Source organism: Apium graveolens, chromosome 3 (assembly GCF_009905375.1).
Source record: "Apium graveolens cultivar Ventura chromosome 3, ASM990537v1, whole genome shotgun sequence".
In the NCBI taxonomy this organism is placed as follows: domain Eukaryota; kingdom Viridiplantae; phylum Streptophyta; class Magnoliopsida; order Apiales; family Apiaceae; genus Apium; species Apium graveolens.
Genome location: NC_133649.1, coordinates 144,245,539 through 144,272,765, shown reverse-complemented (window position 1 = coordinate 144,272,765; position 27,227 = coordinate 144,245,539). Strand labels below are relative to the sequence as shown.

General features: G+C 35.8%; 1 pseudogene; it reads left to right on the top strand.

The window, feature by feature from the left end:
* LOC141714620 (uncharacterized) overlaps positions 1 to 16,538 on the top strand; it is a 50,021-nt pseudogene extending 33,483 nt beyond the window's left edge.
* Positions 16,539 to 27,227: the final 10,689 nt, after the last annotated feature.

Here is a 27,227-nt window from a genome sequence, read left to right as displayed (position 1 = left end):
ATCTGAAATATTTTCATGTATTTGGATGCAATTGTTTTGTTCTCAAGACTCATCCTGAACAGCTATCAAAGTTTGATCTAAAAGCTGATGAAGGAATCTTTGTTGGATATCCACTTTCCACAAAAGCCTTCAGAGTCTATAATTTGAGAACAAAAGTGGTCATGGAATCTATCAATGTCTCTTTTGATGACAAGAAGATCACTGGTCTTAAAGATTTCGTTGACCATGATCAACTGAGATTTGAAAATGAAGACTCATATTCTGATACTGAAAAACCTGACAGTCTAAGTCCTGATACTACAAACTCTGATGGATTAAACTCTGATGTTATTGAAACTGTGGTGACTACGTTAAAGGAAGATGCACCTATGCAGGGGGAGCATACTCAAGATCCTACCACATCTCAAGAAACATCAGAACATGCATCTGGCTCTTCAAGTTCTGATTCGTCAAGTTCTGATAAGCCAAGTTCTGATAGTGCTGAAAATCTAAATACTGAAGAATCCAACTCAGAGAGCATAGTTTCAGGGGGAGCATCAGAAAATGAAAATGAAGATAGCATGGATCATGGGGGAGGATCCAGTTCTAGAGAAAACATTCCATCTGCAAGGAAATGGACAAAATCACATACACCTGATTTGATAATTGGAAATCCTGATGCAGGTGTCAGAACTAGAACAGGTACTTCAAATGAGTGTCTATACAATTCTTTTCTCTCTCAGACTGAGCCAAAGAAAGTAGAAGAAGCTCTTCAAGATGCTGATTGGGTGCAAGCAATGCAGGAAGAGTTGAATGAATTTGAAAGAAACAAAGTCTGGACCCTAGTGCCAAGACCAAAGAATAGATCTGTTGTTGGTACAAAGTGGGTATTCAGAAACAAAACTGACAGTGATGGCATAATTACAAGGAATAAGGCAAGGCTGGTTGCAAAAGGATATTCTCAACATGAGGGAATTGATTATGATGAAACATTTGCACCAGTTGCTAGGTTAGAAGCCATAAGGATATTTTTGGCTTATGCTGCTCACAAAAAGTTTACTGTCTTTCAAATGGATGTGAAAAGTGCTTTTCTCAATGGAGAATTGGAGGAAGAGGTATATGTTGAACAACCTCCAGGTTTTGTAGATACCAAACATTCAGATTATGTCTACAGGCTTGATAAAGCACTTTATGGACTTAAGCAAGCTCCTAGAGCATGGTATGAGACTTTAGCTCAGTTTCTTCTGGAAAGTGGATTCAACAGAGGAACAATAGACAAAACACTGTTCTACCTCAACCATGGAAAGGACTTACTTCTGGTCCAGATTTATGTTGATGATATCATTTTTGGATCTATAAATGACAAACTTTGCAAGAAGTTTGCCAAACTAATGCAGTCAAGATATCAGATGAGTATGATGGGGGAACTTAGCTATTGTCTGGGCCTTCAAGTCAAGCAGAATGAGGAAGGCACTTTTATTTGTCAAACCAAGTACACCAGAAACTTGCTAAAGAAATTTGGAATGCAAGATTGTTCAAGTGCATCCACTCCAATGGCCACTGCAACAAAACTGGATAAGGATACCGGTAAATCAGTAGATATTACTGACTACAGAGGTATGATTGGCTCTCTACTCTATTTAACTGCTAGTAGACCTGATATCATGTATGCTACCTGTCTTTGTGCAAGATTTCAAGCAGATCCAAGAGAACCTCACTTAACAGCTGTAAAAAGAATCTTTAAGTATCTTAAAGGAACAGCTGCTCTGGGATTATGGTATCCTAGAGAATCAGATTTTAAACTAATAGGTTACTCAGATGCAGATTTTGCAGGTTGCAAAATTGACAGGAAAAGCACAAGTGGAAGCTGCCAATTTCTTGGAGGCAGATTGGTTTCTTGGTACAGCAAGAAACAAAAGTCAATTTCCACATCAACTGCAGAAGCAGAGTATATTGCTGCAAGAAGCTGTTGTGCACAGATTCTTGGGATGAAGAATCAGTTACTGGATTATGGGTTAACATATTTCAAAATCCCTATTTACTGTGATAATCAAAGTGCTATTGCTATGACAGGTAATCCAGTTCAACACTCAATGACAAAGCACATCAGCATCAGGTACCACTTCATCAGGGAACATGTGGATAAAGGTACAGTGGAATTGCATTTTGTTCCCACAGATCAACAGTTGGCAGATATCTTCACAAAACCATTATGTGAAGCTACTTTTACAAGATTGGTAAATGAACTTGGAATGGTTTCAGGTTCTTTCTTTAAATCTGCTTAGACTTGTTCTGTGTTATCAGACTTTATGCTCAGTATTTACAGAATTAATCTCATTGTGTATTCTGTGCTTAATTGATAAATGTCTTTAAGTACTGACTGTTGTCTGATATATGTTTCTAAACTCTGATAAGTGATATGTTTGTTCTAGTACCTATTCAATCCTATGAGGATAACTGTGCTAGATACTGACCTAGTAGTCTTCAATAAACAAATGATTCCATGAAAGAAGTAATTATTTCAGTGGAAATCTTATGACACTAGCAAATTCTGATAATTGAGCTTAGTTAAGTTTACTTTGTATATCTTATTACTAAGTCACAAATTAGAATAATGCTACTCATCTGTTAAGTTCTGATACTAGTAAAACTGCTGAGTGCACTAAGTGCTGATAGACCTCTCTTATCAAAAGAAAAAGCAAAAAGATTAAAGAATAAAATCAGGTACTCCTTTGAGATCTAGAGTAAAAATGTGAAAGGGACGACCCAAGTGCATTGCTGGTATTAAGTAAATATGCATTAGAAAAGCAAAATATTTTCTTGGTGACTTTTCACACTCTATGATTACTGGAGAAATACTCTGATAATAGCATAAATTCTGATAAACAGTCGTGACTCACTTACACTGAGAAGCCACTGTAAAATAGAATTTCAAAAGATGCATAAAATTAGCACAAAACAGTTGAGGTGGCCTCAAGCATGAACTCATTCATCAGTAGGTTTCAGGATAATGACAGCTCTTTAGCAAAATTTTAGTTATGCCTTATTTCTAAGATGTACTGAAGTGAATCAGACTTTACTCTTTGTCTGTCATTTAGCTTAATGCACACACTAATCACTCCATCTGAATGATGAAAATTTCTGTGGTGGTCTATGTTATTGTAGATAAACAGTCATTGTGTCATTTTTGCACAAATTCTGAGGACAAGTTCTAGTTACACGTTCTGATGATTCAGTTCTGACGTTCATAACTAAGAACTTGTATGAGGATTTACTAAGATGAGCATTCCTTTTTCGAGTTAAGAAATTATGTTCTGATGACTGTTAAGTTCTGGTATAGGTCTAAGTTCTGATTTCTCAGTCTAATCCTTTACTTGGCTTATTTTTGAATGAAATTTAATAACAGTCTCAGTTTGTACTCGCATATGTTGAAGTGGAAGATTAATAGTCACTATGATTAGGATTAATGGTTTTGTACTTGAACAGTCCACTGTATCTTGTGTCTTGTGCGGTCTAGACCATGATTCCTCTTTCCAATGACTGTTATTCTTTTTCAAAGTGTAGGAAGACGAGGTAGAATTAATTCTACCTGTCAGCATTAAATATCTTTGCGTCTCTTGGCATTCTTTTGCCTATATAAACAACCACTTCACATCAGTCTTTCCCTCACATTCTTCTCACACACTTATCCTCCTTCTTCTGTCAAAAACACAATGGTTCGATACAACATGTTTTTGAACACACAAACCTTCACAATGGAGCTCAGTTGTGCCGACTGGCAGCTGGAGTGGCATATAACAGCCATTCCTGAGGAGATCTGGGACTCTGTCCCACAGGAGGTGCTGGCTCACCTTCTATTCTTCGAGATGGATTATCATCGCCATCTGGAGCGCCTGGAGGAGGAAAGGCGGGAAGCTATCCGTCAGCAAGAGCGAATCATATGACTCGCCATCTAAGTTCTGATGCTGCAAATGTTGGAGATACTGGTGAGGCTGCTACAACTGTAGATGCTGATGAAGCAGGTCCTTCAGGACATACTCCTCCACTGACTCTTCCTAAGTCTGAACTGGTAAAGGAGTTTGTTATCAGGGATGCACCAGTACCTTGGAGTGAAACTCCTGCAGGTCAGGAGTGGACTAAGGAATGGAACTCAGTTTCATTTGTTCCAAATGCTTTACATCTTGCTGAGCACTTGACTAAAGCTGATGAAATGTTACATTCTGATGATTTTAAAACCCAGCTTAGAGTCACTGCATTGAGTACTAAACATCTACAAGGTCTTCATTCCAACACTCATGCAGAGCTACACAAGATTCAGGAGAACTTTATCAAACAAGAACAAGTTTGGAAAATTGATAAGAAAAAGTTCTTCCAACCTACCATTGACAGGGTTGCTTATATTGAGAAAACTCAAGAGAAGCAACAAGCTCAGATTGATCAAATTCTGACAAATCAAGCTTCTCAGCAATCGCAACTTACTGAAATCCAGACCTCAGTGGAACTACTTATCTCTCTTTTATTACCTGCTGATGCCAAAAAGGGGGAGAAGGTAATTAAGTCCAAATGCAAAACCAACAAGACACTGCAAGGAAAGGATGATGGCAAAGATGACCAAGGAAACTCTGGAATGGGTAGTGGTCATAGTCAAGGTAGAAGGTTTACATCAAGACAAGCTAGTCACAGAACAAGTTCTGATACTGGGAAAAGAATAAGTTCTGCTGCTGGTAAAAGGATAAGTTCTGATGAACTTCTAGATCTTGATGAGGAAATGTCAAGACAGTTATTTCTTCAAGAAAATCCAGGGATGGACTTGGAAAGTTTAAAGGAAGAAGAAGCCAGACTTAAATCAGAGAAAGTCACATCTAAATCTGAAGCTTCTGGTAAAAAGTTACTTCCAAAACCTAAAGGCATTGTGATCAAAGAAAGGATACATACTGAAGAAACTTTGGCTAGATCACAACCACAGATAGATCCAAGATCCAAGGGTAAAGAAAAGGTTGGTGAACCTATCAAGCCTTATGTACCTCCTGAGGAAGAAGAAATTACTGATGGAAAAGATGATCTTGCTCTGACTTCAAGAAAAGTTCTTAAAACAACCTCTGACATGGCTCAAGTTGTTCAGAGTCAAGAAATTGTAAGTTCTGATATTCAGAAGAAGCAAGTAACCTCTGACAGTGCTCAAGTTAACTTGATATCAGAAAATATATCTAAAACACTCCTACCAGGATTCACTAAAGCAAAAAAGACTCAATCTTTGAAGACTACTCCAAGTGGTTTTGAAGCAAGAGTAGTTACTGGAAAGGAAGCTAGAGATAAAACTGGATTGGGAAGTGCTGATGAAAGAAGAGTACACAACACTACCGATGATCCAACTTCCTTGAGTGAACCAGGTATTGGAGCAACTCCTGAGAGATTGAATCAACTAGAATCTGTACAGATGGTTTACCATACCTACTTGAAAGAATACATCATGTTGTATTTCATGACAGATCGTAGGGTTTATCATATAAGACAAAATGCCATTCCTTTGAAGTATTTTAAAGAATTGGAGCATGTACTTTTCTTACTTCAAGTGGATGACAGAATAACAGAGACTGCTACAAACTACTTAAAAGAACAGATTCAGAGACAGAAAAGGCTTTATTCTGTTAAGTCTGACAGCAGATATGTTCCAAAGTACAGAGATCACAATGGGGATATTGTTGATATGAAGCCTAATACTGCACAGATCAGAACGTATCTTGGTATTAAGGGACTTGAATTCAATCTTGAATCTGACAAAGCTTATGTCATAAGACTAGACCAGGAGTTAAGGAAAGCAAAGATTAATGATCTCAGAGCTGCAATCTTTCAAACTGGTGAAGATACTGCAGAGCTTAAAGGTGTTAAAAGGAGAATGATTGATGAACTAAGATATGCTGAGAAATGTTTGTTGAAGAACTATCTCAGAACAACTCCTGACATCAGAGAGATCAGAAGATGATGAAGCCAAGTCGAAGATCTACAACTGCTTAAATTCTGATATTTATGCAGATTGAAGTTGTTATCAGAAGTTGAAATTGATAAAACTTTAAGGACTGTAAGTTGTAGTTATCTAGTCTATTTCTCATGCATTTGTACTTAATGTTTTTGACATCATCAAATATCTGTTTAACTTGTATATTTTGTTAATTTACAAGTTGGGGGAGATTGTTAGATATATTTGATAATGTCATGGCTAATATGTCTTATGTTTAGCTTTCAGATCTTGTGTGAACAGGATAGATCAGTACTTAACTGTTGATCAGTACTTATACTGGAAGTCAGGACTTAAGGATATCAGTACTTATATTATCAGGAGATAATCATCAGAAGATAGATATCAAAACTTAAGTGCTGAAGGACAATCAGATAAGGACAGTAGCTAATTAAAGGAAAGAAGATAGAGATAAAACATAAGAAGAGATATGCATGAAGAAGGAATTCCGTGAAGAATGGAATAGTTGGAATAGAAGATATCTGATTGATATATTTTAGGAAGCAGAATTATATTCCATATCAATTAGCGATTATCTTGTAACTGTGTAGTATATAAACACAGGCATAGGGTTTACACTATAAGAGTTATCATTATCGAAGTTATTATTCTTTATAACCCTAGCAGCTCTCGTGATATTTGTTCATCACTGAGAGGTAACAGTTCCATATTGTAACAGAGTTTATTGTTTCAATAAAGTTTGTTTTCTGTTCGATTTGAGTGTACTATACACTGTATTCACCCCCTCTACAATGTGTGTGTGACCTAACATGGATATTCTTAGACCTCTTCTTATCCCCTAGTTTACTCCCTATCTCATAAATGACAGAAGTGCTAAAATTGAAATACTTATCACTAAGGAGTTTGTAAAGCATATGAGCAAGTGAGTAAGATACAACATCAAAATTACTTATTTTTCCAGAAAACACCTTGATGAATGAATCACACAGAAAACTCCATTCTTTTCTAAGACCTAGTCTCCTAACATCACCTAATTTAGTGGCATCAAGAGCATAACTTATAGAAACTAGCATGTTACTAACATCAGTGTCTGTGTGTGGAGCAAGTGTGTTATTTTCAGGCAATTTAAAACACTTTTCAATTACATCACAGTTAACACAGTGCTCATTACCTTTGAGAGTGAAGGTAATAGTCTTGTCCTTTGAATTGAACACAACTATAGTCCAAATTTCCTCGACAACCTCACAGTAAATGGTTGGGGACTCAAGCATGGCATAGCTCAATTTGCAGTTTAGTATGAAGTCCATCATCTTGTGATAGTCTTCAGATGCCGGAATTTGCTTGTTCACCAAAGCCACAAAGTTATTCTTTTCATAAACAACCCCAGTTGAGGACATGATTTTGACTACGAGTGCCATTGTTGTGATTGAGATTAGTTGCAGAGAGAGTATTTGCTTTTGGGAAGAAGAAGTTAAAGAAAATTGCTTTGAGAAAGATAAAAACAGAGAATAGAAATGTAATTAGCTTTTATACTTTCTTAAAAATAAACTATCAAAAAGTAAAAATTAAAATAAAGTGACCAATCAAATTAACCCAAAATAGCTGTTTAAAAATAAGAAAAACTGTCAAAATTCTAAGATTATCCGTTGAAATATACATACATGCTGTAAGTAAATTTGATGGATGATGCTCAAAATTAACACCTAAGATTGAGTACAATTCGATGGATGATGATAAAATTACCCAAAGTAATAATTGATACTTCTACAGATAATAAAGTTCAATGGATGTTCTTTTTCAACGGATAATGAACATCCGTCGAGATATAAATTTTGACTTAGCCAAAATTTATATTACTGACAAGAAATATCAAATATTATTCTGGCTGCAATTCAATTTACTTAGACATCAAAGTAGATTATGAGTAATTAAGCATACCTAACTCACTTACCAACCTAGTGAATGAGGATTCATCAAGTGGTTTGGTAAAGATGTCTGCAAGTTGTTTTTCACTTGGAACAAAATGAAGTTCCACAGTACCATTCATAACATGCTCTCTAATGAAGTGGTACTTGATGTCAATGTGCTTAGTCCTTGAATATTGTACTGGATTCTCAGGGATGGCAATAGCACTTGTGTTATCACAAAAAGTAGGAATCTTATTCACTTATAGACCATAGTCTAATAGTTGATTTTTCATCCATAAAATTTGTGCACAGCAACTACCAGCAGCAATATATTCAGCTTCAGTTGTAGAGGTAGAAACTGAATTTTGCTTTTTACTAAACCAGGATAATAGCTTGTCTCCTAAAAATTAACAGGTTCCTGTTGTACTTTATCTATCAATTTTACAACCTGCATAATCTGCATCTGAATAACTAGTTAGATCAAAACCAGAATCTTTAGGATACCAAATGCCAAGCTTTGGTGTTCCTTTGAGATATCTGAAAATTCTCTTTGTAGCTATTAAATGAGATTATCTAGGATCAGCCTGAAATCTAGCACAGAGACAAGTAGCAAACATTATATCTGGACTACTAGATTTTAAATATAAAAGTGAGCCAACCATGCCTCTATAGCTTGAAATATCCACAGACTTTTCAGTTGTGTTCAATTCAAGTTTAGTTGCAGTGGCCATGGGAGTTTTTGCAGATGTGCAATCCATTAAATTTAAACTTTTTCAAAAGATCATAAATATATTCGGTTTGACTAATGAATATTCCATCACTAACTTGCTTAACTTATAAACCAAGAAAGTAAGTTAGTTCTCCCATCATGCTCATTTCATATTTATTTTGCATCAATTTCGCAAACTTTTTGCAAAGTTTTTCATCTGTAGAGCCAAATATAATATCATCTACATAAATTTGAACAAGTATACTAGAGCCATTAACATTTCTAAAGAATAAGGTTTTGTCAACAATACCTCTAGTGAAGTGATTTTCTAAGAGAAACTTTGACAAAGTATCATACCAGGCTCTAGGTGCTTGCTTCAATCCATAAAGTGCTTTCAGAAGATAGTAGACATATTCTGGAAAATTTTGGTCTTCAAAACCAGGAGGCTGATTGACATAGACTTCCTCTTCCAAATTTTCATTTAGAAAGACACTTTTAACATCCATTTGATAGACTTTGAAATTAGCATGGGTTGTATAGGCTAAGAAGATTCTGATGGCTTCAAGTCTTGCAACAGGAGAAAAGGTTTCATCAAAATCAGTTCCTTCTTGTTGACAATAGCCCTTAGCAACCAATCTAGTTTTGTTCCTGACTACTATGCCATTTTCATCCATCTTGTTTCTGAATACCCACTTAGTGTCAATAGGATTCTTTCCTTTAGGCTTGGGTACCAGCTTCCATACTTTATTCCTTTCAAATTGGTTTAGCTCCTCTTGCATAGCTAAAACCCAATCAGGATCCAACAGAGTTTCTTCTACCTTTTTAGGCTCTTCCTGATATAGAAAGCTGTTATATAGACATTCATCTTGAGTTACTCCTTGTTTGCACTCTTGAAGATGCATCACCAATGATCAGTTCAAATGGGTGATCTCTCATCCATTTTCTCTGTTGAGGTAGATTAGCTCTAGATAAAAAGGCCTCATTGTTGTCTTGATGTGTGACCGAGTTTTGATTAGAAGAGACTCTCCCTGAGGTTGTGGATCTTTGACTTGTAATTGGGGTCCTTTCTGATTATGATCTGTATTGGCCCTCAATTTCTATAGCTGATTCAACGGATGTTGAATTTTGCCTTTCGACGGATGATGCAAATTGTCTTTCAACGGATGATGCACTTGGTCTTTCGACGGATGTTGAATTATGTGCTCCATTGGTTATATATTTTTCTGCATTTTCCTTAGACATTGGTTCTTGATCACTTTCATCATCACTATCTTCACAAACCATTTCAACATTATCAAATCTGAGGCTTTCATGGAAATCTCCATCTTGCAGTCCTTTAATCTTTTTATCATCAAACACAACATGTACAGATTCCATAATAATGTTGGTTCTGAGATTGTAGACTCTATATGCTTTTCCAATAGCATATCCAACAAAAACACCTTCATCTGCTTTGGCATTAAACTTCCCATACTGATCAGTTTGATTCCTTAAGATATAGCATTTACAGCCAAAGACATGAAGAAAGTTTAGTCTTGGCTTCCTATTCTTGAACAATTGGTAGGGTGTCATGCATTTTGCTTGATTGACCAAAGAAATATTCTGAGTGTAGCATGCAGTATTTACAGCTTCAGCCCAAGAGTATGTTGGTAACTTTGATTCTTCTAGCATTGTCCTTGCAGCTTCAATAAGAGATCTGTTTTCCTATCCACCACACCATTTTGTTGTGGGGTTCTTGCTGCCATGCATGATTCCATTCTCTTCACAAAATGATCTCATCACATAATTCTTGAACTCAGTTCCATTGTCACTCCTGATTCTTCTTACTTTGAAGTCAGGATGATTGTTGACTTGCCTTATGTGATTGATGATGATTTTACTAGCTTCGTCTTTGGATTTTAGAAAATATGTCCAAGAGAACTTTGAGAAATCATCCACAATTACTAGGCAGTATCTTTTCCCTGAGATTGATAACACATTGAATGGTCCAAACAAATACATGTGCAATAGTTGTAGAGGTTCTTCAATTGTTGAATCAAGCTTCTTTCTGAATGATGCCTTAATTTTCTTTCCTTTCTGACAGGCATCACACAGTCCATCCTTTGAGAATTCCACTTGAAGAATACCTCTCACCAAGTCTTTCCTGACTAGCTCATTTATAGTCTTGAAATTAAGGTGGGATAGCTTCTTGTTCCACAACCAACTTTCATCTTGACTTGCCTTGCTAAATAGACAAGTGACAGATTCTGCATTTGATGAGTTGAAGTCAGCTAAGTACACATTTTCTTTTCTCACTCCAGTGAGAACCACTTTGTTGCTCTTCTTGTTGGTCACAACACAGGCTTCAGAATAGAATGTTACTGAGTTGCCCTTATTACAAAGCTGGCTGATACTCAACAAATTATGCTTGAGTCCATCCACTAGGGCAACCTCTTCAATGATGACATTATCATTTAAAATCAAGCCATACCCCATAGTATACCCCTTGATGTCATTTCCAAAAGTGATACTTGGGCCAGCTCTCTCCTTGAACTTAGTGAGCAGGGTAGAATCTCCAGTCATGTGCCTTGAGCACCCACTGTCCAAATACCAAAGATTCTTTATGTTTCCCTGCACACAACAAAATCAAATCAAGTTGATTTTGGTACCCAAGTTTCCTTGGGTCCTATTTTGTTAGCCTTTTTCTTAGGTTTCTTAGGCTTGTCTTAATTTGACTTTGGCATTTGAAATTCATCCTTAGCCAATTGAATAGAACCCTTAAAACCATTCATCATTACAGAATTATCATACACAGGCTGATTAACATGGAAAGGCATATTTTATGCAAACATGTTATTCCAGTAAGGCATGCTAAATGGCATTTGTGGCATACTAAATGCAGCATAGTAAGGATTTTGTGAAAATGGCATATTAGCAAACCGTGCATTCAAATTATGTGCAGGCATAACATTCACATACATTGTAGGCATACTGGGAAATGAAGGAGGTGCAGACATGGAAGCAGGCATAGCAAGTTTGCAATTAACAGACAAATGATTAACACTACCACACTTAACACAGATTTTTTTTGGTGCATATTTATCTGGTGTGTAGTTGTTATGTTTGTTAATTCCTACTTTCGCATTTCTATTGTTTTTCCTTTTAAATTATGTTCTCACTTCAATTTTCTCCAATCTATCATTTAATTGCTTAATGGACAGATGCCCTACATTGACTCTCTTGTTCTGTTTCACTTGACTTGTTTCTCCTGGAACAAAGTTCTTAGAAATTGATCCATATTTTTCATTTAATTTAGGTAGCTTAGCTTTGCTAACTGGTTTACTTACACTCAATGGATGTGGCTCATTGTCTTTCGACGGATAATCTTTTTGATTATTCGACGGATAATTTTCATCATCCGTCGAATCCACATCCGTTGTAAGTCCTTCAATCAAATTGGAATCAAGCTTCTCTTTGTTCTTTTTACAGGCTGCATCACAAAAGGATTCTATACCTTGAACTTTAGTAATTTGAGCATGGACATCTCTAGATGATTTCCATGCCTTAATTACTTCATGTTCTCATTCAAGATTCTTTCTTAAAATCTCCTCTATCTTTAGTGATTCAGCCAATTCATCTTTGATAGTCTTGCATTCTATTTTCAGTTTTTGAAACTCAACAAATTGAGTCTCTAACACAATATTTATTTCACTTAAAAACAGATCGTTCTCCTTAAGATTAGTGTTTTCTTTAGTGAAAGACTTGAGTTTAACACACAAATGATATAATTCAGTAGACATGTCATTTATGGCATCATTACACTCAGCTTTAGATAAATGTGATAGATTAGTGGTGATTACCTGATTACTTGATGAACTGACCTCCGTTTCATCTGATTTGGCCATAAGTGCTAGATTGACATAGCTTGTATCTTCATCATCTTCTAATCCATCTAAAGCCCAGTCATTTTCCTGTGTGATGAAAGCCCTTTCCTTTTGTTTGAGTAACTCAAAATATTTATGTTTGTAATCAACAGCCTCAAACTTCTTTTTACTAGAATCGGACTTTCTGCATTCACTATCAAAATGACTTTTCAAGCCACACTTGAAACATTTGAATTTAGACTTATCAACCATGTTTCTGTTTGCCTTGGCTGCTCCAAAATTCTTCTTGAATTTGAGCTTGGCAAATCTCCTGGATAGAAAAGCAAAATGCTCATCTATGTCATCCATGTCATCTTGACTAAGGTTGTCTTCATGTTCAGCTACTAGCCCTTTTCCCTTGCCTTCACAAACTCTATGGTTTGGTGCAGATTCAACAGCTTATACCTTTGTCTCCTTCTCCTTTTCTTGCTCAACAACTAGTGCAATGGACCCTCCTTTCTTTATTCCATTCTCTAACTTTTCATCTTGCTCTATTTCAAGCTCATAGGTCTTTAGAATTCCATACAGTTTATCCAAGGTGAATTTCTTGTAGTCTTGAGAGTTTCTTAGTGAGACTATCATGAGATTCCAATCCTTTGGTAGAGATATAAAAAATTTGAGGTTTGAGTCCTTTGTTTGATAGACCCTTCTATGCAATTTTAGAGCATTTAGTAGCTTTTGAAATCTACTAAATATGTCAGTGAGTGACTCACTTTCTTCACTGTGAAAATGCTCATATTACTGAATCAAGAGTTGCATTTTGTTTTCCCTTACATGCTCAGTTCCATCACATATGACTTGAATTATTTCCCAAACATCCTTAGCAGTTTTGCAGTTTATGATGTTCTCAAACATGTCACCGTCAACACCATTAAACAAAATGTTCAGGGCCTTTTTATCTTTTCGCACTTGTTCAATTTATGGATCAGACCATTATGCTCTAGGCTTTGGGACAGATGTTTCATTTCCTGTAGCAGGTCTCATAGGGACATGTGGACCTTTCTCAATACAGTCCACATATGCTTCATCTTGATATGTGGACCTTTTTATCACCTTCCAATGGTGATAGTTGTCTTTGTCCAGAAAATGGAATCTTTACTCCAACATCCTTTTTGATCATCTTGTTAATTGTTGTGATCTTTAAACTCTTTGTTCTTCAAGAGCTTGCTCTGATACCAATTTTTATTCCCAAACAATCTAAACAAGAATTACAGAAGGGGGGTTGAATGTAATTCTGGCTACTTTTTAATTTTAAGAACAGTTCTACTATAAATATATAACTGTGTTTGATTTAACAATGGTGTGGAATGAAAGTAGTAAAGAAATTAAATCACAAAGTAATCAAATATAAGTATTTAAAAACATCCTGGTAGATTGAACTTTTCCACCAGAGATATATATTAAGTTGAGAACTCTGTGTAACAAAATTCTTCACAACTGCTTACAAGTTGAAATACAAGAACTGAGAAATTCTTTACAGATTTTGCTTTTTCTATTTCTCAGGTAATTTCTTACTTACTTGATTACTATTCAACTTGCTACCCTTGGTTTATATATCACCAAGTTACATGATAAAGAGACAAAATAATAAGACAAACTATATCTAGTCTAATCTTCATTCTGCTACACTTCTCTTTCCAGCATCTTTGAATATCATTTGTTTAGCATGGAAATGGAAATGCTTCTTTGTTCTCTAAATCCTTCAAACAGGCTGCCACATTCCCGTTGCATACAACCAACGCATGTGACTGTCAAGTCACTATCAACTGCTCTTTTGAATTTGAACATCCGTTGAAACTCAGGTTGATCATCCGTTGGAACTTTGTGTGATCATCCGTCGAAACTTATGTTGATCATTCGTTGAGGCTTTGTAAATCATCCGTTGAGACTGTCTTCTTGATAGTTAACTCTATTTCATTTACACAAGATTACAAGGCATCTAATATTTACAATTAACCATCCTATCTTGTATAATAATCTAGTAGTTAACATGACTTGAACAATCTACAACATCTAGTTCACTAAGCTATCCAAGTATACAAAAATGTGCTACTAATCTTATTATACATAAGCTACTCTTTCAACGAATGTTTAAATTATCATCCATTGAAAGCTACAAAATCACTTAAATAAAATCTACTTAGTGTTTTTTTCAAGTTATCATCAAGTACACAACATATTCCTAACAGTTGTCAAATTTTAAAAGATTCTCTATGTATTGTAATTTTATTGTTACTGATAAAAATTTAATTTACATAAATTGGATTAACATGAAGCTTTTGTGTTTAAATAATTTTTTCACAAAATTATTTAACCCTAATTGGATTAACAGGAAGTTAGGAAGGGAATTGTGGCAGTTTTTCGCCTGTTAGGAGAATTGATAGTAGGTTGAGAGGTGGTGGTGGATTGGGGAGTGGTGTGGAGCAGAAGATGGAGAGGGCTAAGTTTTTCACTAGATGGCGTGGATGTAATGGGTGAGAGATTGGCTAGGAGGTTTGTTTTTCTTATATTTATGGCTAAAAGAAAGTCAGTTATGAATGACCTATTAATATATTATACTTCAACTTTCTAATATAATTATTTTCCAGGTTCTTGAACTGGTCAAGCAAAAGCAAAATCTTCATAAGATTTCATTTGTTGCTCATTCTGTGGGAGGATTAGTGGCAAGATATGTTATTGGGAAATTATACAGGCCTTGCAAAACTGAAAATGAAAGGGACTTTTCAGTTGATGCTGGCGAGGTGTCAAATGGGACAATAGGAGGTTTAGAGCCAGTTAACTTTATTATTGTCGCTACGCCTCATCATGGTTCAAGAGGTAACAAGAAGGTAGGAGTTTTGCTTGTTTGTCAGGACCGAGAAACTGAATATTTTGCATTATTGAAATTTTGTTTGTCGATAAAATGAATTGGTTATTTATTGTTGCATCATATACTTTCCAGTTGAGAACTACAATGATAAAGCTAACCATTTGCATTATTTATTCTGTATAGCTCACTATTGGTTGAACTAGTTATATGATCTATATATTGAATTCTGAACTATTCTGTTGTTAAATGCTTCAAAGTTGTACTTTAATATTTTGAATTTTACACTTTAATCTTGAGTTGTAAGTTATAAATTGATCTTAATAATGATATTACTTAGCATACTGAGAGTTCCGAATTTGAATAAGTCAATCTGTTCATAATAGAAGTGAATTGTGATTCTTGCATGCAGTACTTTCCTATGTCTCTCCAGTGCTCCTGCCTTAACTTCTTTAGTCGCGACAGAGGATTCCTGAACTTTCATAGGCATATAATTTCTCCTTTGCTATGTTATTGTCATTATGAAATCTGTTGCTTTTTTAAACCATTCCACCTATTTGTATTAATAATTTGGCAGGTCCCGTTTTTGTTTGGTCTAACTGCTCTTGAGAAAGTTGATGTTGGGGTCATTCATTGGATTTTTAACTGTTCTTATGTTGCATTTATGGACTAATCGATAAATACAGGTTTGGACTATGTTTATTCAAACGTTGTGTAGCATGTTCAAATGTTGGTTATGATCGTATCCTTACAATTTAATCCAGCTGTACTAATACTGTACGTGTCTTGATAGCATACTATATTATCATTTTTCGTTGACTATTACAATCAGATATTGTTGGCTGGAGGACAACATCAATTAGGCGTGCAGTTGAACTACCCAAGGTATTTTCCTTAGCTTCTTCATTGATGATCATACTCCATTTTTCTATTGTTATTATAAGACTTTTTTTGTGAAGTGAGAGGACTGTGTGAATGAAAAGTATCCTCACATCGTGTATGAAGAGCTATGTAAGGCATGTGATGCTGAGCCAATATGGCAGAGGTTGACAGCTTAGACAATGTAGAAGGTTTATAACTGTAAACTTTTACCGCTAGATCTATTTTGTATTCAACATGCAAGCATTCAAGAACACCGGCACCTTTACCTCCTTACGCAAAACCAAATACAATTAAGAGAGCAATGAACATATCTTCACGGACAATTCTTGTGTTTTTGTTTTTGAATACACATTTAATTTTTCATTAAGATATTACCCTGCAAGTACAAGTACTTCTCTTTTCTTTTCTTTTTTAAGTGAGATAAGTGGATGTTATAGTTAATTATTTCTTATGTCAATACCCTGTCTAGGCCGGATCTATTTTTCTAGCCTCCTCCATTCTTCAAAATCCATAATTTGTAGTCACAGCTGGAACAAGCCAATATTTTTGCCACACACACACATATATATTATTTAACTCAATTTCCTCTGTTGGCTTGCTACATTTCCCTTTAAATGTGTTTACGCATACTTGCCTGCATTGGTTTTTTAGCTAAACATACGTTGTTGCAAGGTGCGAGTTACTTGCAGCTACTGTATTCTGTATTGCATGAAATAACTTATTATCTACTTAAGTTAACATTGGTCTATATATTTTCCTCTTTCATATAATATTTGATGCCATATTCTCTTACTAAACTAACTAAGAAGAGGAAGCGTGTCATGGGAAAAGTGGACGTCAACTTTCACAGTAGTAGCCTACTGCGCTTTGCTGCTCACAGTGTTATTCAGGTAGCTTCTTTGCCTCTTTCTGGGTGCTAGTAAGCCAGGAGCTCTTCTAAGCAGACTAAAAACATGAACATTTTGATTTTTTCTTAATTATTAAGGTGTAAGTATGCTCTAAATTCAGATAAGGTTGTGGAAGGGAGTTAGTACAGTCCATGTCTTTATTGGTTTGGGAAGGAAGTAATTGATAGGTTTTAGTGAGTACTTTTCCTAGTTCCGCTAAACTAGTTTAGTCTTCTACTATGCCCTATTATGGAGACCGGAGTATGTCTCAATAAAGAGTATACTTAATACTCTTTCTAACTATTGATAGCACTTTGATCTTTTAATGTGTCTAGTCTCTACTTATTATCCACTTCTTGTATAAAGTATATCTGGGATCAAATGGAGCTTATGTCGGTGAGAAAGTAGACAGTTGTGACGCCCTCAATCTCGGGGTTAGGAAATGAGGACCCATACACCAATAATCTACTAATTAAATAAGTATAAACCCCGATTAGCTACTAACAGGATCAAACAGGATAAAGTATGAGACAAGATTACAACTACCAATCATAAATATAACTTACAACCCCAAAATAATATTAAATATACATAATCGATCCCGGCTTGGAACCGACAGATAACCTATTGTATCATAACAACTTTCTGGCTAAGCGCTTGCTCACTCAAAACATCACTACCTGCTCTGGCAACTGGAAGCCCTCAACACGATAGGGATCACCAGGTACGCTCTTACGAGCAGTGCGCCTAAGCCTGGCCATCTTCTTGCTTAACTTCCATGGTTAGATTAAAACAAAACATATGAGTATAAAACTCAGCAAGTAACTATTAAAGTAGTTCTACAATATAAAATCCATAATATACTTTACCAATCTCAGGGCATTCTACCTTATCAGTTCTAGATGGCAGGTTTCTATCTTCCGGGTTAAGAAAGGGTTATGAAGGAAAACAATTTTGGGGCTTTCAAGGAACAAGGCTCAAAGCAGGGTGAAAGCCGACATTCATCACAAATCATTAAAGGATCAAAACAGATCTTTTAAATGGGAAAGCGACAATCTTTTCATTAGATGGAATCAATTATATGATCAACAGAATAAAAATCAGGGTTCACGAGTTATAAGCTGCACAATATCACAATCAACTCTTTTCAAAGCAATATAAACCATTTCATTTTCAAAGAATCAATTACTGAGTAGGAAATTTCAATTCCTTTTTTAAAAATCAATATGGATCCCTTGATTGGACCACTTTATCTTTCATTTCATTATAATACGGGTTATCAGCCCGTATCGACCTCCATCCGGTCTTTAAGGTACCAAACGGCATAATTTCAGCCTTAAACTGGACTAGCCCCGCTAGCCTCTTACAATGACTAGACTAGTCCCACTAGCCTCTTACGTCCAATCCAATCCATTAGGATTTCGTTTGGAAAACCTTGAGTTGGAAAAAGTAGGTTTTCTATATTCATTTTATCATTACCAAGAATATGAAATCATTCGGACTCTTTCAATTCAAAACTCATTCTTAAATCCAATTTCAAGAAATCAAAGTTAAGGAAATGAATCAAGGATAGGCAAGGTGCAATTCTAGGGATCTTGAATCAATGATAACAAGGTACTTAAATTAGAAGAATCAAAACTGTTTAAGGATTAATAGGGAATATGGTGAATCAAGGATTGTAGCATCATTACAAGAGGTTCGTAAAGGTACTTATAGGGTTTATAACAGTTCATGGTATAACAAATAATTTGAACAGGAGAGATAAGTTACCAAAAAGGGTTGAATCAATAAGCTTATCAATAACAGTTCCACAAGATCAAGACAGGGTATCTCAAATCAATAACAGGGATTCATCATTTTAACAGTTCAATACTCTACATGGCATAAACAATATTCTCTCTATAACCATTTACACAAGTAATGAGAGTTACTTGCCTGAATTCGCTTTCCTGAAGGTTGAACTACTGCCACCTATTATACCCTTCCCTTTTCTAGTCTGAATGCCCTCACGCTCTGAATCTACAATAAAAACCAATCAACTCTCGTTCCCGGAATGATCACTCAATACGATAGCTCGATTATACTCTTGACTCAATATACGAGTATAGCTTATACACATATGCACATTGTACATAACACATTCCTTTCTCATAGCCTTTATATCTTTATATACTCAACAATCAACTTATACTTGCTTAACCTTAACTATTCTTCAAATCACACTATTACAACTCATACGAGTACATGATTTATTCACAATTAAATCTTTACGATCATAACTCTAACTTATAGTTCTTTAATATCAAACAACTTAATTCCCTTTTTCTTTTACTCCTTAATTCGAACCACAACAACCATCCAACAAACAAATAAATCACATATCTCCTAGAATTTCACTTGCATTCACTTAGCAAGGTAATAGAACCAAATGAATCGCTTTTATACTTATATTCCATTCGTCTATAAACACAAAAACACAACCAAGCGTACTCAATTTCAATTATACATAATCAAACACAAATAAACATCTTTTGGTAACATGCAAATTACAAGAGTCTCTTACGCAATTAAGCTTCATTCTTTTTAATCCAAAAACCGAGTCATAATCACATTAAGAATCGAAAATCAACACCTTCTTCAATTATCAAAATTCGAACACAAGCACCATCTAATCATTGACATGCAACCAAGTTTTCCCTGTTAATTATCACTAACAACTAATATTATTCGCATGTAAACTCACAAAATCAATTTAATTCTCTTTTTAACCATAAGACCCATTCGGGTTTTTAAGAAAACACACATGCAAAGATCAATCTTGACATGCAAAGTTTTAAATCACAATTTAAGGACCAAACAATGACATGCATCACTAATTCTTCTTTTAAACCAACATGCAATCACATTCTCACTAATTAAGCTTAGTTTACACTAAGAATCAAGTCACAAAATCCAATTCCCTTTTTATTTGTACAAACGCCGAATCAAAAATTATCATGCAATAACAATTTCACTTCTTTTAAACCATTAGCCATAATACTAACAATCCATAATCACTTTTATTCAACAAAAATCAAATCCATAACTTCAAAGATCAAAACCATTCGGGTTTTTCAAGAATAACACAAGTAACAATCAAAAATAAGTATTTGGTTTAGTAGAGCTCAGTGATTACATCATCACTCACCACCGGTTCACCGGAGTTCATCACCGGTGGCTTCACGGGGGTGCCCTCATTCGAGGGTATCCAACCATAAAACCTCCTATTCACTTAAAACAAATGCAGAAACACTACATGCAATATGATTTCATCATAAAAATCACAGAAACAAGAATTGATCAAGCAAAACCCGGGTCTCGGCTCAAAACCGAACCTAAACACACGCACTTCGCATGCAAGCATAAACACACACATGCACATGAATTGAAGCTCATGTATGGAACAAAGATGAAGATTCATGGAGGATTTCAAAGAATTAGAGAGAGAGAGAGACAATATACCGAGAGGAAAAAGAGAGAGAAGAGAGAGCTTCGAGAGTGAGAGAGAGAGAAATGAGAGAAAAATGAGAGAATGAGAGAAAGTGGCCGGGTGGAAAAGAAAAGAATGAGGAGGAAATGAGTTTATATATGCTTAGAGAGCATGGGTATTTTAGTAATTTACTAATCCCCCTTTTTATGTTTGATTTACCTTCTTTTTTTACTCAAATAAGATAGAAATTGAATATTGGATAAATCCCTCTCGAAAAGTCAAAAATTATTGTGAATGAAAATTTTAAGACGTAGATCTCGAAATTAGCTTCCCAACCATTACTCATAATAAGATTTTGAGCACACGGTTGATTTTATATGATTTTAACAAGTTCATACTAAATATAGCATTTTAGCACATAAAAATCAATTTAAAATGCAACGATCACCAAATAAATCCATCCATCATTTTTAGAAAGTCTCTAGGACTATTTTGAAGATAAAAGAACAAATATCATGCCTTTATCTTACTCATATAATTTTATAAAAATGTGGGAAGGTTAAATAAACCTTATTTAAATCAAATAATTCCCTTAAATCCATAAAAATATCAACAGATCATGTAATCATGCAGACAGACAAGTAAGCACACATACGAACACATCACAACTCATGTCTGATCATAAAAATTGTCCTTCTTTAATATTATTCCTTTCTACGCGTACCGGGTCACATTCAGCCTGACGGCCCGACGCTCAGCGTTTCAATTACTGTGACGGACTCAACCCCGGGGTCAGGAGTTGACGTCACCAGACACAATAACCAAATGTAAACAACAGGATTATTATTAAAATATAGTAACTTGACCCCAAACCAAGATCTGATCCAGGTTCAAGTATAATTCAGATTCACTTTTTTTACAACCCATTTATTTAACATCTAACACACTCTAACTTTATTCAGCAACTCATCAGACCTCATGGCCTGATACAAACTACCTCAGAGGAGCTGGGTCCAGTAGGGGCGGGAACATGGGTCTGTCTGACTGGTCTTTTAGGCATCTGCGAGATATACATAACAGTTTGAAAGGGTGAGCATAATCGCTCAGCAGCACCAACATATGAATAACAGATTAAAAACAGTAACGTAACAATAATAGGAACAGAGCTGTAATCATGATATCAACATTTTATAATGAAAATCAGAGATAACTGGATATCACTAACTAGCATGTTGTATCAAAACAATATAGTAGTGTGCTGTGTAAATACTAGAGTCCAGTTTTAGCATGCTAATCACTTTTATAAAACCGTTGTATCAACTACTTATGCTCTTATGTTAATCACAAATCCCAATCAGATACGTAGCGGATATGTGAAGACAGCTGATCAGGCTATCAATACCAGACGGCTCTAACTCTAACTGTCATCCCATTTACCTGTTCCGGAACTCAGAGACTAGCTAGGTCTCTGACCTGCTGGACTAATCAGTTTAAGAGTGCGCGCAACCGAATTAGCCTCTTACGCCACCTCAATAGGCCTACTCTGGCCCCAATGTATCCCATATCTGACCGTTTTATCCAGTTTTCGAAACACTTGTACCTATCTCATTTTCAATATCATTTATTTAACCAGCACATATATAAAATCCAGTTCGCAAATCATTTCATTCGAGATAGGTACCTTTCGAAGTTACTTCTCCCCAAAATAATTTAAAAACAGTGATTTATAACTATGGGGATACGCAACTTAAAACATTTATGTTCCATTATGAAAGTAAAACATTTATCTATTCATATGTACTGAACGATAAAAGAATGGTCAGGGGTACTTGCCTTGCAACGCTTTACAAAACCCTAAGTAGCTTTCACGCTGACTTTGATCCTGGGAAAACTCGACCGGGATCTACAAATACAGAGTACCCTAATTAGTTATACCGACATGCTTGATATCCTCAAATCCTAATTACCCAATCTGATAACCCGACTCGTATAATCATTATACACATAATCGCATAATCACGTAGTCAGAACACTATTACGGGTAACACGCAGAACATAATATGTGCATTTACAATATATTTTTTAGAAAATTTTGGCAGAATCTTATTTGTTTATAAGACTACCTGTCGATTACAATCGACGTCAATAATCCACAACAACTCACAATATCACTCCATTATTTTATACAACATGCATCCCAACATTATTCGAAATTAATTATTTAGGTCCGAAAATACTTTACGTAATTACTTTATTTATTTTTAGAATTTAGGACTCTGAACATCGTCATCACCGTCCACCGTCGACTCACCGAAGTTCATCGTCAACGGCGGCACAATTTATTGGCGCCCGATATAATACGGTTTCCCAAATAAATTATACCGATTAATATTATTTCCCGCAATGAAAGTTTTAATTTCACGAATACTAGTCATTTATTTTCCTGCAGAAAAAGAGAATAGGAATTAAAATTATAACAGTTAGCCCACTGCAAAGCCCAGCCCCTGCAAGGCCCAACAAAGAAACCCGACAACAGAACCAAGCCCAACAACCATGAACACAGCTGCACACACTGCACAGCCATCTTCCACCGCACACACGGCCTCACGGCCATCATGACACACACACACAACACAATTACACACACACACACCATTACACAGGGCACACACATATATACCAATATATATATATATATACATGCATAAACCAACTGAGCAACAGAGTCACCAAGCTCACGGAAACAAAAGCACGGCCGCGGCGAAACCGGGGTAACAGGAGAAGCCAGAGAAGAACGCCGGAAAATAGAGAAAGAACGGGGAAAAAGAAACGGGAAGGGAGAGATACAGAGGGAGAGAGATAACGACAGATGAGGGAAGAGAGATTAGAGATTTCGAGAGAGAGAGAGAGACAACAGGCCGAGTAACATAGTGAAAGGGGAAACCACCCTTTAATTTTTATTATTATTATTTTTTTCCTTTCTCCTGCTTACAACATGTGGCAATGCAAATACTGAGAAGCTGACACGTTGCTTTTGTGATAATTATAAAGATTTAAAGGCATGCTTTGCCCCGGGATTCAAAATTAACGGGTTGAGGTGCACGAAAAACAATTCCCGAAAATTACAAAAATAATATCAAAATATCATAAATAACCCGAAGTTTACAAAGACATAATTTTTGAAATTTTTAAAATACTTTTTAAGGTGCTCTTCGTATCCGCTTTTAAACAAATAACGAAACGATGCGCGGTGAAACGATTCCCGAAAATTTCCAAAATAATTTTAAAATTCTCAGAATAATGCAAACTTAATAAAATATAAGTTCCATGATATTTAAAGAATTCCTGAATTAAATATGGATTTTACTAGTAAACACACTCAGAAAATCATTTAAAAATAAATAATTAATGGAATATTGATTTCTCAATTTTATAAAGTCCTAAAAATAATTATTGAAATAATAAAATTATAAAACTAATTTTAGAAATAACTCAAGTATTTATGAAATTACAATTACAATAAATCACTTTTACAAGCGAAATAAAATCATATAACTCACTAATAAATCACACAATTCAATCCCACATAACTACAAATCATAAATAATTAAATAACAATCAGTATCCGCTTCCAAAATCAATACACACATTTTATTTAATTATTCAAATCTTTATTACACTTTTAAATATTAAAGTAAAAAGAAAAAACACGAGTCGTTATATCATTTCCCCTTAAAAAGATTTTGTCCCCAGAATCTGACTTAACTAAACAGATGAGGATATTTATCAAGCATGTCTGACTCTAATTCCCAAGTAGACTCTTCTACTTGAGGATTTCTCCATAAAACCTTCACTATAAGAATCGACTTATTCCTAAGGACTCGTTCCTTATGGTCTAGGATTTGAATTGGTTGTTCCACATAGGACAAATATGGCTGAAGCTCAATCGGTTCATATTCTATGACTTGATTTGAATTAGGGATATAGGGCTTTAACATAGATACGTGGAACACATTATGAATGTGTTGCCACTGCGGTGGTAGCGCTATCTCATAAGCAACATTTCCTACTTTCTTCAAAACTTCAAAGGGTCCTATAAATCTAGGGCTAAGTTTACCCTTCTGACCAAATCGTACTAACCCTTTCCAAGGTGATACTTTTAGTAACACCAGAGCTCCTATCTCGAAGTCCATATCTTTCCTATGCAAATCCGCATACTTCCTTTGTCTATCTTGGGCTGCTTCTAACCTTTTCCGAATCAACACTATGGCATCTCTAGTTTGCTGAACCAACTCAGGACCTAACACTTTCTTTTCTCCTACCTCATCCCAATACAACGGTGATCTACACTTACGTCCATACAAAGCTTCGTAGGGTGCCATCCCGATACTGGCATGGTAACTGTTATTATACGAGAACTCAATCAAAGGTAGGTGCTCATCCCAATTACCTTTAAAATCCAAAACACAGACCCTCAACATATCCTCTATGGTCTGAATCGTTCTTTCACTTTGGCCGTCCGTCTGAGGATGATAAGCGGTGCTCATATTCATTTTCGTTCCTAGGCATTCTTGGAATTTAGTCCAGTACCTGGAATTAAATCTCGGGTCTCGATTTGACACTATAGAAATAGGCACTCCATGTTTGGTAACTATCTCATCCAAGTATAACTTAACTAACTTTTCCAACGAATACCTTTCATTGATCGGAAGGAAATACACGGACTTAGTCAACCTATCAATGATTACCCAAATAGAATCATGATTCGTTCTCGTCCTTGGCAATCCTACTACAAAATCCATAGCAATCTCTTTCCATTTCCACTGGGGAATCTCCAAAGGTTGTAACAATCCACTCGGTCTTTGATACTCTACCTTCACCGTTTGACATACATGACACTTACTTACCTAATTGGCAATATCCTTCTTCATTCCTGGACACCAAAAGTTTCTCTTCAAGTCTTGATACATCTTAGTACTACCAGGGTGGATAGAAAACCTAGAGTTATGCGCTTCCTGCAATACCTCGTTCTTCAATTTCGTTATATTAGGAATCCAAACTCTGGATGAAAATCTATACAACCCTTGGATATCTTTTTGAGTACACAACTCTTCTCCCGTCAAAGTATCCGACTCCTGTTCCATATTCCTTCTTGACACCTTTTGATCTTTTCCATCAATGCCGGTTGGAAAGTAACTTCATATAGTTGCTCCTGACTTTCGCTAGGTACTCGGACCTCAATCTCCATTCTTTCCAAGTCTTGTACTAATTATTCCGCAATCTTAACCATATTCAGCCTTTCCTTTCTGCTCAAGGCATCAGCCACCACATTGGCCTTACCTGGGTGATAGTTAATCGAACAATCATAGTCCTTAATCAATTCCAACCACCTTCTCTGCCTTATGTTCAAATCCTTCTGCGTGAATATGTACTTCAGGCTCTTATGATCTGTATAAATATCGCATTTTTCTCCATACAAGTAATGACGCCATAACTTCAAAGCAAATACTATCACTGCCAACCCAAGGTCATGAACTGGATATTTCTGCTCGTGAGGCTTTAACTGTCTGGAGGCATAAGCAATCACTTTGTCATGCTGCATTAACACACAACCTAATCTTTTCAAAGAAGTATCACTATAGATTACAAAGTTTCCCATCTCATCTGGTAATGCTAACACTGGAGCCGTCACAAATCTCCGTTTTAATTCCTGGAAACTTTCTTCACACTTTTTCGTCCAAACAAACTTCTCATTCTTCCTGGTCAACTTGGTCAATGGGGACGCAATCTTCGAGAAATCCTTCACAAACCTTCGATAATATCCTGTTAATCCAAGAAAACTCCTTATTTCCGTTAGTGTCTTCGGTTGCTCCCACTTTGATACGGCTTCAATCTTTATTGGGTCTACTTTGATACCTTCCTTACTTATTACATGACTAAGAAACTGTACTTTCGTCAGCCAAAACTCACACTTAGAAAACTTCGCATACAATTGCTTTTCTCTTAACTTCTGAAGGGCAATCTGTAGATGCATTGCATGATCTTTTGGATTCTTTGAGTATATGAGGATGTCATCAATAAATACAATAACAAACTTATCCAGATACTCCTTATATACCCTATTCATCAAATCCATGAAAGCCGATGGCACATTCGTCAATCCAAATGACATCACTACAAACTCGTAATGGCCATACCTTGTTCTGAATGCAGTCTTGGGGATATCTTCAGGCTTTATCTTCAGTTGGTGGTAGCCAGATCTTAAGTCAATCTTTGAGAAGTAACATGCTCCCTTAAGCTGATCAAACAAATCGTCAATTCATGGCAAAGGATACTTATTCTTTATCGTCAACTTGTTCAGCTCTCTGTAGTCAATACACAGTCTCATACTTCCATCCTTTTTCTTTACAAACAGCACGGGAGCACCCCACGGGGAAACACTGGGTCCAATAACTCCCTTATCCAATAATTCCTGAAGTTGCTTTGCCAATTCTTTCATTTCCATTGGGGCCATCCGGTATGGAGCCTTAGAAACTGGTTTAGCTCCAGGAATCAAATCAATAGAAAACTCTATCTCTCGATCAGGTGGCAATCCTGGTAACTCTTCTGGGAAAACGTCAGGGAATTCTCTTACTATAGGAATCTCATCCAAAATATGGGTCTTTTTCTTCGTATCCACCACATGAGCCAAATACGCCTCACATCCTTA